This window comes from Dasypus novemcinctus, chromosome 30 (genome assembly GCF_030445035.2).
Source record: "Dasypus novemcinctus isolate mDasNov1 chromosome 30, mDasNov1.1.hap2, whole genome shotgun sequence".
Classification (NCBI taxonomy): Eukaryota; Metazoa; Chordata; class Mammalia; order Cingulata; family Dasypodidae; genus Dasypus; species Dasypus novemcinctus.
In genome coordinates this window covers 30236562-30249540 of record NC_080702.1, presented here as the reverse complement: position 1 = coordinate 30249540, position 12979 = coordinate 30236562, and the positions used below count along the sequence as shown (strand labels likewise).

The 12979-nt window shown below is 40.7% G+C and overlaps 1 protein-coding gene across 1 annotated transcript in view; it reads right to left on the bottom strand.

Annotated features, from left to right (window-relative positions):
* Window positions 1-12979, bottom strand: part of LOC101411537 (adhesion G protein-coupled receptor E3-like) — a 74411-nt gene that overhangs the window by 60632 nt on the left and 800 nt on the right. The window lies entirely within an intron of this gene.

Below are 12979 nucleotides of genomic sequence, written 5' to 3'. Positions count from 1 at the left end.
CTTTCCTAGGTGGGGAAATGCTAGTTGGTGGGAGGGGGTTGAGGGTCCAAGTGAGGTGCAGGGACCAACAGGGAGCCCTAGAGGTGAAAACTTTCCCTTGTATAGCCAGAGGGTAGTGGGTTAGGGAGTTAGGTTTTCTTGGAATGCTGAAGGAGTGGGTGTTCTTTTGATACGCAGGGAGGAAATGTCTTTATCTCCATTTGATATGCAGGTAGCAAAGGTCTTTATCTCCCTTTATTCCCATCTCCATGTGGTGTCTTTGTTTAACCTGTGGGGAAGTTCTCTGCCCTTAGACACGTAGGCTTATGGGGGAAGGGGTTAGCCTTTCCCCAGTGCATATCAGGGGAAGCTGAGCTACATTGTTAATTAGTGCAAGCCTCTACCATTCCTAACTCTTTGTTTATATAGATATATATCTATGGAGTCCTGGTATTGGGGTACCCGGTACTGGGCAGGAGGGGAGCGTGAGGTGATTTGGGGCGTTGGCTTGATCTGGCTACTTCCTTCTGTCAAGGGGCAGAGAAATGAACTTCCCTTCCATCCTGTGCAGTGGGTTGTGGTTTCAGGTCATGCAGGGGTTGATATTATTGTTCACGCAGCAGAAAGATGCCATTTACATCTTCCTGGGTTGTTGACTGTACGATTCAGTGTATGAATCAGACAAGAAGTTGTCAGAGACAGGGACAAAAAAGAAGCAGCAGCAATACTATTAGTAATGGTGCTATAAGAGGTGAAAGCATTGATTTTAAGGGTGAAGAAAAATAAGAGAGGAAGAAGGATACCCATGACTGATTTCCGTCATTATTATCTCAGGCTCTCTGAATGATTTCTATGTTTTCTTGCGGGACGTCAAGATTTTCTTCTAATGGATTCATGAACTTCACACCAAAAGCACAAGAAGCAAAAGAACAAATAGATTCATGGGCGTTCCTCAAAATTAAAGCCTTCTGCACCTCCAAGGAGTTTGTCAAGAAAGTGGAAAGAGAGTCTACACAATTAGAGAAACTATTTGGTAACCATATATCTCATAGGAGACTTATATCTTGGACATATAAAGAACTCTTATATCTTGAAAATAAAAAGGCAAACAGCCCAATTTTAAAAATGGGAAAAAGATTTGAACAGACACCTCTCCAAAGAAGATATACACATGGCTAAAAGACACATGAAAAAAATGCTCCAAATCTCTAGCTATTAGGGAAATGAAAATCAAACAACAATGAGATACCATCTTAGCTGGCACCTATCAAAAAATCAGAAGACTACAATTGTTGGAGAGGATGTGGAGGAATGGGAACAGTCATCCACTGCTGGTGGGAATGCGGAAGGATCCAGCCATTCTGGAGGACAGTTTGGCAGTTTCTCAAAAAGCTGGCTATAGGTTTGCCATATGACCCAGCAATTCCACGGCTGGGTATATACCCAGTAGAACTGAAAACAAGGACACAAAGTGATATATGCACACCAATGTTCATAGCAGCACTACTCACTATTGTCAAAAGTTGGAATGAGAGGGTGGGGCAAGATGGTGGAGAGGGCAGGGCAAGATGGTGGTTGAGTGAGTGCACCAATAGTCTCTCCTTCAAAGAAGTGCTGGGCAGCTTTAGAAATTCTTCAGGACCAGTCTGTTTCAGCATTTTGCAGGGCAGGAGGTGTCTGCACATCGATTTCGTGGGAAGGTAACAGAGAAAATTCGTGTTAAAGATAAAATTGAGGCTCTCTTACACGGAGTTAGGGGCTGCACGCAGGACGCTCCCCCCTGGGGTGGGTGGAACCAAGGCACCGGCACCGCGGTGGCAATTCCTGGAGGCTCTGCGGTACTGGGGAATTCATAAGTCCTGAGCGGGCTATTACGGGGCTAACAGGGCAGGAGACCTTCGCAAACTGATTTGGTGAGACAGAAGGGAGTTATTTGCGAGGCAGGAAATTTTTTTATTTCTGACATGAATAATAGCATTTCTGGCTAGAGCCCCGCCCCCAAGGCCAGCTGCTGAGCTGCAGCAGCCTTAAATCACTTGCAGTGAAGAGACATCACCAGGAGGCTATTTCGGGGGATTGCAGGGTGGGAAGCTGATTAGGGGAATCTTTTACGAGGCTGGGATTTTCAGTTTCAGACACTGATACAGTGCTTCCAGCTAGAGCCCCGCCCCCTAGGCCTGGCTGCAGATCTGCAGCATCCTTAAATTGGCTGCAATATAGAGGCGCCCCCAACTGGCTGCTTTGGGGGCTTGCAGGGCAGGAGGTGTCCTGAAGTCGAATTGGTGATACAGCCACAAAAGAAACCCTAGTGAAAGGGGGAATTGTGGGTTTCCGACACATAGGTCAGAGTTTGTGGATGAGACCTCTCCGATAGGGCTGGCACCCAGCTGTGGGGATCCCTGAAGGCTGTGTTGCACTGTGGTGCTACCAGGCTCCCTGTTAACTGCATTTGAGGTTGCCAGGTCTGTGTCCCCTAAACCCTGGTGGCCCACACCCCAGAGACTCACACCTCTGGAGTCTGCAATATCACAGACTTTCCAGCCCTGAATCCACCACTTCCTGAGGCCCATCTGAGGTCCTTGATTGTCCTAGCCCTCAACATTTGTACTTTTTTTAATTTTAATTTTATTTTTTTTTAACTTTTTATTGTCCTGGTTGCTAATATTGCATTATTTCCTAGTCTTTTCTCCCATTGTATCCCCCAAGGTCTTTTTTTTTTTTTTTCTCATTTATTTAGGGGTTTTTTGTTGTTGCTGTTGTTGGTGCTCTATATCTTCTTTTCTTTTCCTTACTTGTTCCCCTCCCTTTTCTTTATCCACCCTCCCTTTTTCTTTCTTTCCTTCTTCTCTCTTTTTTTTCTCTCTTTTCTCTTGTCCCTCATTTTCTTCTTATTTTATTTTCTCTTAATTATACAATAGGTGCTGCAGGGAACACCTCACATTTGCTGGGTTTCCTCATCCTCTGTTGCCTCATTTCTGTGTGAATTGATTTTGGCTACCTACACTATCCCCATTCCCCCACATCTTGATATCCTCCATCATCTACTGTCTCTCCTATATTCCACCTCTCTCTTTGATCCCCAAATTGTCTAACTCCTAATTTCTAATACCTTTGTTTTGTTTTCTGTCTTTTATCTACTCTTGAAACTATTGCCGTTCTTTTCTCTTTCCCTCCTCATGAAAATACTAGCTTTTTAATTCAGACCACATTCCTCCCATATTCAGTCAACTACCTCATTATAGGTATTCTACTTACTGCTGTAACTCTACACAACTTACATGAATCTAATATCCATCCTCCCAGATCTCATACTGTTGCTCTGTTAACATTTATTACCAATACTACTTTACATATTTTCCTTTCTTACACAATTGCCTTTCCCTGGCCCTAATACTTTCCTTCAAAGTGAACTCAGCCAGCAATAAGAAATTAGAATAAGAAGAACAAAGTGACAAAGAGAGGATATAACACTTATGCAAAAACAACAGCTAATTAATCCCCAAGACTAGACAAAGAAGCTAAGGAACTGATTAAACCCATCAAGATAAAATGATGACCAGACAGCAACAAAAATCTACAAACCAAACCAGTAATCAGGAAAACATGGCTGAATCCAATGAACAAACTAAAAACCACGAAGGGGAGCAGAACTTCACACAAGTAATTAAAGATCTCAGAACATATATCACAGACAAATTTAATGAAGTAAAGGAAGAGGTTAACAATATGAAGACAACACTTGGAGGGAAAATTGCAGACATACACAAAAAGATAACAGATATGATGGAATGAACACCACAGTTCAAGAAATCTAAAATACACTCACAGGAAATAGCAGCAGATTAGAAGAGGCAGAGCAGAGAATTAACAATGTGGAAGACAGTACATGGGAAATCAAACAGATAGTAGAATTGATCGATAAAAAGATAGAAAAAATCCAGCTAGGACTTAGGGACCTGAAGGACAATGCAAAACGCACAAACATATGTATTATAGGCATCCCAGAAGGAGAAGAGAAGGGAAAGGGATCAGAAGGAGTGTTGCAGGAAATAATGGCTGAAAACTTCCCAAATCTACTGAAAGAGACAGATGTACATATCCAAGAAGCACAACACACCCCAAACATCATAAACCCCAACAGGCCCACCCCAAGACATATACTTGTCAAATTATCCAACACTCAAGACAAAGAGAAAATTCTAAAAGCAGCAAGAGAAAAGAAAGCCATCACATACAAGGGAAGCTCCATAAGATTAAGTGCTGATTTCTCATCTGAAACCATGGAGGCAAGAAGGCAGCAGTATGATATAGTCAAGGTACTAAAAGAAAAAATTTTCCAACCAAGAATACTCTATCCAGCTAAACTAGCATTCAAAAATGATGGAGAGTTCAAAATATTCATGATAAACAGAAATTGAAAGAGTATGCCAACAAGAAACCTCCCCTTCAAGAAATTCTAATGGGAGTTCTGCAGGAAGAAAGGAAAAAACAGGACAGGCAGAGTTGAAGGAGAGTGTAAGAGCGACAAAACAGACAAAGAGAGAAGAAAAAACAAACAAACAAAATATGACAAACACAAGTCCAATCAAAATATGGCTAACATAAATAATTCCTTGAAAGTAATAACACTGAATGTCAATGGATTAAACTCACCTATCAAAAGATTCAGACTAGGACATTGGATAAGGAAATATGACCCATCTATATGTTGTCTACAAGAGACACATCTTAGACCCAGAGATTCATGGAGGCTGAAAGTGAATGGTTGGAAAACAATCTTACAAGCAAACAATAACCAAAAAAAGGCAGGAGTAGCTTTATTAATATCAGACAATTGTGAAACAATTGTGACAGACAAAGAAGGATACTACATATTAGTGAAAGGGACAATCTCTCAAGAAGAATGAACAATCATAAATATTTATACTCCTAACAAGGGCGCCTCTAAATACGTGAGGCAAATGCTGGAAAAACTAAGTGAAAGAATAGATGCATCTACAATTATAGTGGGGGATTTTAATACATCACTATCAATTCTGGACAGAACATCTCAAAAGAGAATCACTAAAGAAACAAATTATTTGAACAGTATATTAGAGGAGCTAGATCTAATAGACATATACAGATCATTACACCCAAACACAGCAGGATATACAATTTTCTCAAGTGCACATTCTCCAAGATAGACCATATTCTAGGCCACAAAGAAAGGCTTAATGAATTCAGAAAGATCGAAATCATACAAAATAATATCTCTGACCACAGTGGAGTGAAGCTGGAAATCTGCAAGGACCAGAGGCCCAGATTTGACACCAAGATATGGAAATTAAACAGCACACTCTTAGAAAAAACAGTGGGTCAAAGAGGAGATCTCAAAAGAAATCAATGACTACCTTGAAACAAAGGATAATGATAACACAACATACCAAAATTTATGGGATGCAGCAAAAGCAGTATTGAGAGGGAAATTTATAGCCATCAATTCATACATCAAAAAAGAAGAAAGAGCAAAAATTGAAGAACTAACTGCACATTTGGAGGAATTAGAAAAAAACAACAAAGTAATCCCACAGGAAGAAGAAGGAAGGAAATAACAAAGATAAGGGCAGAACTAAATGAAATAGAAAATAAAAAAGCACTTGAAAAGATAAACAAGACCTAGAGCTGGTTTTTTGAGAAGATAAATAAAATTGACAAACCTTTAGTGAGACTAACAAAGGAAAAAAGAGAGAAGATGCAAATACACAAAATAAGAAATGAGAAAGGAGATATCACCACTGGCCTCACAGAAATAAAGACTATCATAAGAGGATACTTTGAAAAACTATATTCCAACAAAAACGACAATTCAGAGGAAATGGACAAATTCCTAGAAACACATAAGCAGCCTATATTGATGAAAGAAGAAATTGAAGATCTCAACAAACCAATCACAAGTAAGAGATAGAATCAGTCATTTAAAAACTCCCAAATAAGAAGAGCCCAGGGCCAGACGGCTTCACAGGTGAATTCTACAAAACATTCCAGAAAAAAATAACACCAATCCTGCTGAAACTATTCCAAAAAATCAAAACAGAAGGAACATTGCCTAACTCCTATGATGCCAACATTACCCTAGTACCAAAGCCAAATAAAGACACCACAAGAAAGGAAAATTAGAGACCAATTTCTCTAATGAACCTAGACGCAAAAATACTTAACAAAATACTTGCTAATCGTATTCAACAACACATTAAACGAATTATACACCACAACCAAGTGGGATTCATTCCAGGTATGCAAGGATGGTTCAACATAAGAAAATCAAACAATGTAATACACCATATAAACAGATTGAAGGAAAAAAATCACATGATTCTATCTATAGATGCAGAAAAAGCATTTGACAAAATACAGCACTCTTTCTTGATAAAAACACTCCAAAAGATCGGAATATGAGGAAATTTTTTTAACATGATAAAGAGTATATATGAAAAACCCACAGCCAACATTGTTTACAATGGAGAAATCCTAAAATCCTTCCCTCTAAAGTCAGGAACAAGACAAGGATGCCCACTGTCTCCCCTTCTATTTAACATTGTCTTAGAAGTACTTGCTCGAGCACTGACGCAAGAACCAGATAAAAAAGGCATTCACATTGGAAAGGAAGAAGTCAAAATTTCATTATTTGCAGATGACATGATCCTATACATAGAAAACCCTGAGAGGTTTACAACAAAGCTTCTAGAACTCATAAATGAGTTTAGTAAAGTCGCAGGTTATAAGATCAATGCGCAAAAATCAGTAGCATTTCTGTACACCAATAATGAGCAAGATCAGGAGGAAATCAAGAAACAAATACCATTCACAATAGTAAATTTAAAAATCAAATATTTAGGAATAAATTTAACTAAAGATGTAAAAAACTTATACACTGAGAACTATACAAGACCGTTCAAGGAAATCAAAGAAGACCTAAATAAATGGAAGACTATTCCTTGTTCATGGATAGGAAGACTAAATATTATTAAGATGTCTATCCTACCAAAGCTGATCTACACATTCAATGCAATCCCAATAAAAATCAACACAGCCTTCTTTAAGGAACTAGAAAAACTAACTATGAAATTTATTTGGAAAGGAAAGAGGCCCCAAATAGCCAAAGACATTGAAAAAGAAAAACGAAATTGGAGGAAACACACTACCTGACCTCAAAACATACTACAAAGCTACAGTAGTGAAAACAGAATGGTATTGGCATAAGAAGAGACACACAGACCAATGGAATCAAATTGAAAGTTCTGATATAGAAGCTCATATACATAGCCATATAATATTCGATAAGCCACCAAACCCTCTCAACTGGGAGAGAATGGCCTATTCAACAAATGGTGCCTGGAGAACTGGATATCCATATGGAGAAGAATGAAAGTGGATTACCATCTCACATCTTATACAAAGATCAACTCAAGATGGATCAAAGACCTAAATATAAGATCCAAGACCATAAAGACCACGGAAAGCAGTGTAGGGAAACATCTACAAGACCTTGTAATAGGAAATGGCTTCATGAACATCACACCAAAAGCACGAGCAGCAAAAGAACAAATAGATAAATGGGACTTCCTCAAAATTAAAGCCTTCTGCACCTCCAAGGAGTTTGTCAAGATAGTAAAAAGAGAGCCTACACAATGGGAGAATATATTTGGTAACCATATATCAGATAAGAGACTTATAACTTGCATAAATAAAGAACTCCCGTATCTTGAAAATAAAAAGATAAACAACCTATTTAAAAAATGGGAAAAAGATTTAAACAGATGCTTCTCCAAAGAAGAAATACAAATAGCTAATAAGCACACGAAAAAATGTTCCAAATCTCTAGCTATCAGGGAAATGCAAATCAAAACTACAATGAGATAACATCTTACTCCCATTAGATTGGCAGCTATGAAAAAAACAGAAGACTACAAATGCTGGAAAGGATGTGAAGAAATGGGAACACTCATCCACTGCTGGTGGGAATGCAGAGGGATCCAACATTCTGGAGGACAGTTTGGCAGTTTCTCAAAAAAGTAACCCTAGATTTGCCATATGACCCAGCAATTCCACTGCTGGGTACATACCCAGCAGAACTGAAGGCAGGGACACAAACCGATATATGTACACCAATGTTCATAGCAGCATTGTTCACTATCGCCAAAAGTTGGAATCAACCCAAATGCCCATCAACAGATGAGTGGATCAATAAAATGTGATATATACATACAATGGAATACTACTCGGCTTTAAGAACACATACACTACAAACACACGTGATAACATGGATGAATCTTGAGAACCTTATGTTGAGTGAAGCATCCCAGGCATTGAAGGACAAATACTACATGACCTCAATGATATGAAATAAGCAAGCTGCCTCAGAGAGCTAGAGACTGGAAGATAGGCTTACAGGAAATTGGGCGGTAGAGGAAGGATGTAAGATGACATCTACATGGGCGAAATCTATGATAAGCTGGAGGTAAGTATGTGTACAAGGAAGGGTAAAATAGGGGCATAGGGTTACCTTTGGGTGGGGCTTTGGGGGTTTGAGGGGGGCTAGGGATGGGCGGATGGGTAATATTGCCCAAGAAATTGGGGGCAGGGTGTGGCAACACACAAACATAGGAAATTGTCAGGTGTTGGTTGAGAGTATAATGCTGAGAAAACCTTTTCAAAATATAATTAGGAAAATTACCTGTTTAAAATACTCAAAGGGGATAATCTGACGCAGGACAGACTCCTAGGGAATATCTGAATGCTCATTTTGCCAGAGTGGGTTATACCATTGGGTAGAGACCCAAATAAGGAGAGTGAAGGTAGACCCACACCCTGGGGAGGACTAATGCCATCAAATAGAGGGAACTGTATCTCTCCAGAGAAAGGATGGCTCCCAGGGCATTAGGGCAGTTGAGCAAGTCAAGCCCTCAAGACTGTTGCAAGTATCCCTGAACATGGTTCCTCAAGAAATGAAGATTGACTGTCACTGTGGGGCCCAAGGGGAGGGGGAAATAGATATTGAATAGATGGAACCAACCTAACTGTAAGGGTAATAGAAGTGTTTCACAAGAGTACACAGGGATGGATATAAAACATGTAATATTACACCAAAAACATATAGGGATGACAGACTAATAATGTAAACCATAATGTAAAACATAGGATAACTTAAAAATTTAGAAAACCGTATAATCTAAAGTATAACCCACAATGTAAACACAAATGTTACCTTGTTTGAAAGCTATTGTCTCAATACCTGTACATCAGTTTCAGTAAATATGATATGAATAAGTTAAAAGATTATCGCTGTGGAAGGGAAAAGGTTTTATAATGGATATGTGGGAGTACTGTATATTGTATATATGAATTACTGTGATCTAGGGCTCTTGTGAAGAGAAACTCAATAATTAGGAAAAAAGAAAAGAAAAAGATAAGATGTAGAATTTTTCCAATTCAATATGTATTCTATTTCTAACCTTTAAACTCATTGCTATATTCCAATTTACTATTAAGGAAACCTGACATTACATTGGGCTTCACTTTTCAGGAAGTTTTGGATCACAGAGTGGTTTAACAATGGCAGCAGAGGAATACTGGTATGGGAAGTTATTGACAGGGGACATATGGTTGACAGGGAGTTATACAGGGCATGTGTCCAAGGTGCATGGAAATGTTTGAATATACTCATAGTGGAAACAATTAAAAACAACAGCTGGGGGGTACTGGGTTCCTGGCTGGGGGAGGGCTCTGTCGTGGTCCCTAGGGGAGCAGCAGCAGTCCCCCAGGTGCAACGGCAAGGACCAGGAAGGAATGAGGGTCCACAGTGAGCCACTGATACTAATGACTATGCTTGTGAGCCTATACACCTGAAATAAGAACAAGGCCTAGAGCAGCACTGTGCCTATGAGTTCCCTCCTGACAGCCTCTGTGTTACTCAAATGTGGCCAGTCTCGAAGCCAAATTCAGCATGTAAATGCAATGCCTTCCCCCCAGCGTGGGACATAACAACCAGGAATGAGCCTCCCTGGCACCAAGGGATCACTACCAAGTACCAGCTGATGACTTAACTAGAAAATGACCTTAAATTAAAGGTTCAACGTGGACCAGCAGAATATCCCGGTCTACATATAATAACAGGAGTTTAAAATGCTGTTTCACCTAAAATAAGGGGGAAATGGAAAGGACGAATGAGTTTATATGGCTATGAGTCTCTAAAAAAGAGTCTTATGTTGTCAGAAGGATTGTCCTTATGCACACCTGAGCAGAGTCTCAGAGACAGATAAAGCAGATACAACCCCAGGTATTGGTTCTTTTGCGGGCTAAAGAGACCCACGGGTTCCATGGTCATGGCAGATGGAGTTCACTGCCATGCCAGTTGGTCCTTCTTTGGAGCTTGTGTTTCTGCGTGATGGAGCTGGACTCAGATGTGATCTCTTTTCACAAGCCTTTCATGCTACTTTACTGGAATTGTAGTTGGTGCTGGGGCTTAAGATATATCTAGGGGATTTGAATCTGGACTGACAATAGGATAGCTAGGCCCTGAGCCTCAACAGACTTCAGCTCCTACACTCTGATTTATTGGATTCACCCCACTCAGCTAACATGGAGTTGAAGAATGTCAACCACCACACCATGGAGCCTAGAGTGCCTACAACTGAAAGCAGGACGATTACATCCAATATCCATGTGGAATCTAAACCCCCTCTTGACATAGATGTGGAATGGACACAACCAAGCCAAGGTCCACAGGAAGGAGGAATACAGTAAGGATCAGAGTGGACTTAATGATATCCTATTCATGAACTATTGTGGTTAATAATCGAGAAAATGTGGCATTGGTGTGGAAAAAGTGGCCATGGTGGCTGCTGGGTGCGGGGAATGGGAGGAAGAGATGAGATGTGGAGGCATTCTCGGGACTTGGAGTTGTCCTGGGTGGTGCTCCAGGGACAATTGCTGGATGTTGTATGTCCTCCCATGGCCCACTGCATGGAATGTGGGAGAGTGTGGGCTATGGTGTGTACCACAGGCCATGGGGTGCAGCGATGCCCGGAGATGTACTCACCAGATGCAATGGATGTGTCATGATCATGGTGGAGAGTGTTACTGTGGGGGGAGTGGTGGGGTGGGGGCAGTGGGAGTGAATAGGGACCTCATATTTTTTTGAATGTAATGTTTTTTTAAAAATGAATAAATAAAATAAAATTTAAAAAAATAAGTTGGAATCAATCCAAAAGCCCAACAACAGATGAATGGATAAATAAAATCTGGTATATACATACAATGGAATGCTATGTAGCTATAAGAACAAGTACCAGCTGATGATGTAACTAGAAAATGACCTTGAATAAAAGGGTCAACTCAGACCAGCAGAATATCTCAGCCTACATATAATATCAGGTGTCCGAAATGCTTTTTGGCCTTGAATAAAAGGGGGAAATGGAAAGGACAAATGAGTTGATGTGGCTATGAGTCTCCAAAAAAGAGTCGGGAGGTCATCAGAAGGGTAACACTTATGACACCTCAGCAGTGTCCCAGAGACAGTCAAAGTAGATACAACCCCAGGTATTGGTTCTTCTGAGGGCTACAGAGACCCACAGGTTCTATGGTCATGGCAGATGGAGTTCAGTGCCATGTCACTTGGCCCTACTTTGGAGTTTGTGTTCCTGACTGTGGTTGAGTTGGACTCAGATACGACCTTTCTACACATGCCTCTCCTGTTACTTTTACCAGACCTGTGGTTGGCGCTGGGGTTTGGTGTATACTCAGGGGACCTGAATCTCTGCACTGTCCATGTGAGAGCCAGGTGCTGAGCCTCAACAGACCTGAACTCCTACCCTCTGGTTTAATGAATGTACTCTAGCCAGCAATCAGGGAGATCAAGAAGGTCAACCACCACACCAGGGAGCCAAGAGTGCCTACAACTGAAAGCAGAATTGGATCCATCATCCATGTGGAATCTAAGCCCTCTCTTCAAGTAGAAGGGAGCTAGACTTAAACATCCCAGGGTCCACAGGATGGAAGAATAGAGTATAGATTAGAGTGGACTTACTGGTGTTCTACTGGGGAACTATTGTGATTAGTAAGGGAAGAAATTGTAATACTGATGTGGGGAAAGTGGCCACGGTAGCTACTGATGGTAGGGAGAGGGAAGTAGAGATATGATGTGGATGCATTTTCAGGATTTGGAGTTGTCCTGGGTGGTGCTGCAGGGACAGATGCTGGACATTGTATGTCCTGCCATGGCCCACCGGGTGGAATGGGGGAGAGTGTGGACTACAATGTGGACCACTGTTCATGTGGTGCAGCAGGGCTCCAAAATGTATTCATCAGGTGCAGTGAATGTACCACCATGATGGAAGAGGTTGTTGATGGCGGAGGAGTGGGGTAGGGAGGGTGGGAGGTATATGGGGACCTCATATTTTTTTAATGTAACATTTAAAAGAAAATAAAGAAAAAAAATATTTTCTTCTCCTTGACCAGTTCAGTTCATGTAAAAACAACAAGTTTTATTTATGATTTCACAGATGTCTAATTCATCCTTGGATTGGGGACAGCAGTGGGGGTTTGGGGTTATCTGTTACCTGCTTGGGGGGCAGGGGAGACTCAAAATTTTCAACTCTTTTTGATATGCTTGGGTGGAGAGGGAGAGCGGGAAGGTGTTGTGGGATTCAGTTATTGTTCCCCTTTGACATTGAGATATTTTTGCTTCTGGCTCTGCAGCTGGCACTAAACTTTGTGTGTGTGTGGCACTTTTTTAATTGAAGTATATCATTCATACATGAACACACATAAACAATAAGTTTATAGTAAAGACTGCAAACTTACAAAATAAACACATGGGATTTCATACATCACCCCCACCAACTCTTCATATTGGGGTGAAACATTTGTTACAAACTATGCAAGAGCATCGTCAAAACATTACTACCCACTCTAGTCCTTTTGCAGGAGAAGATCACGTACATGATCGTGGGTGACATCT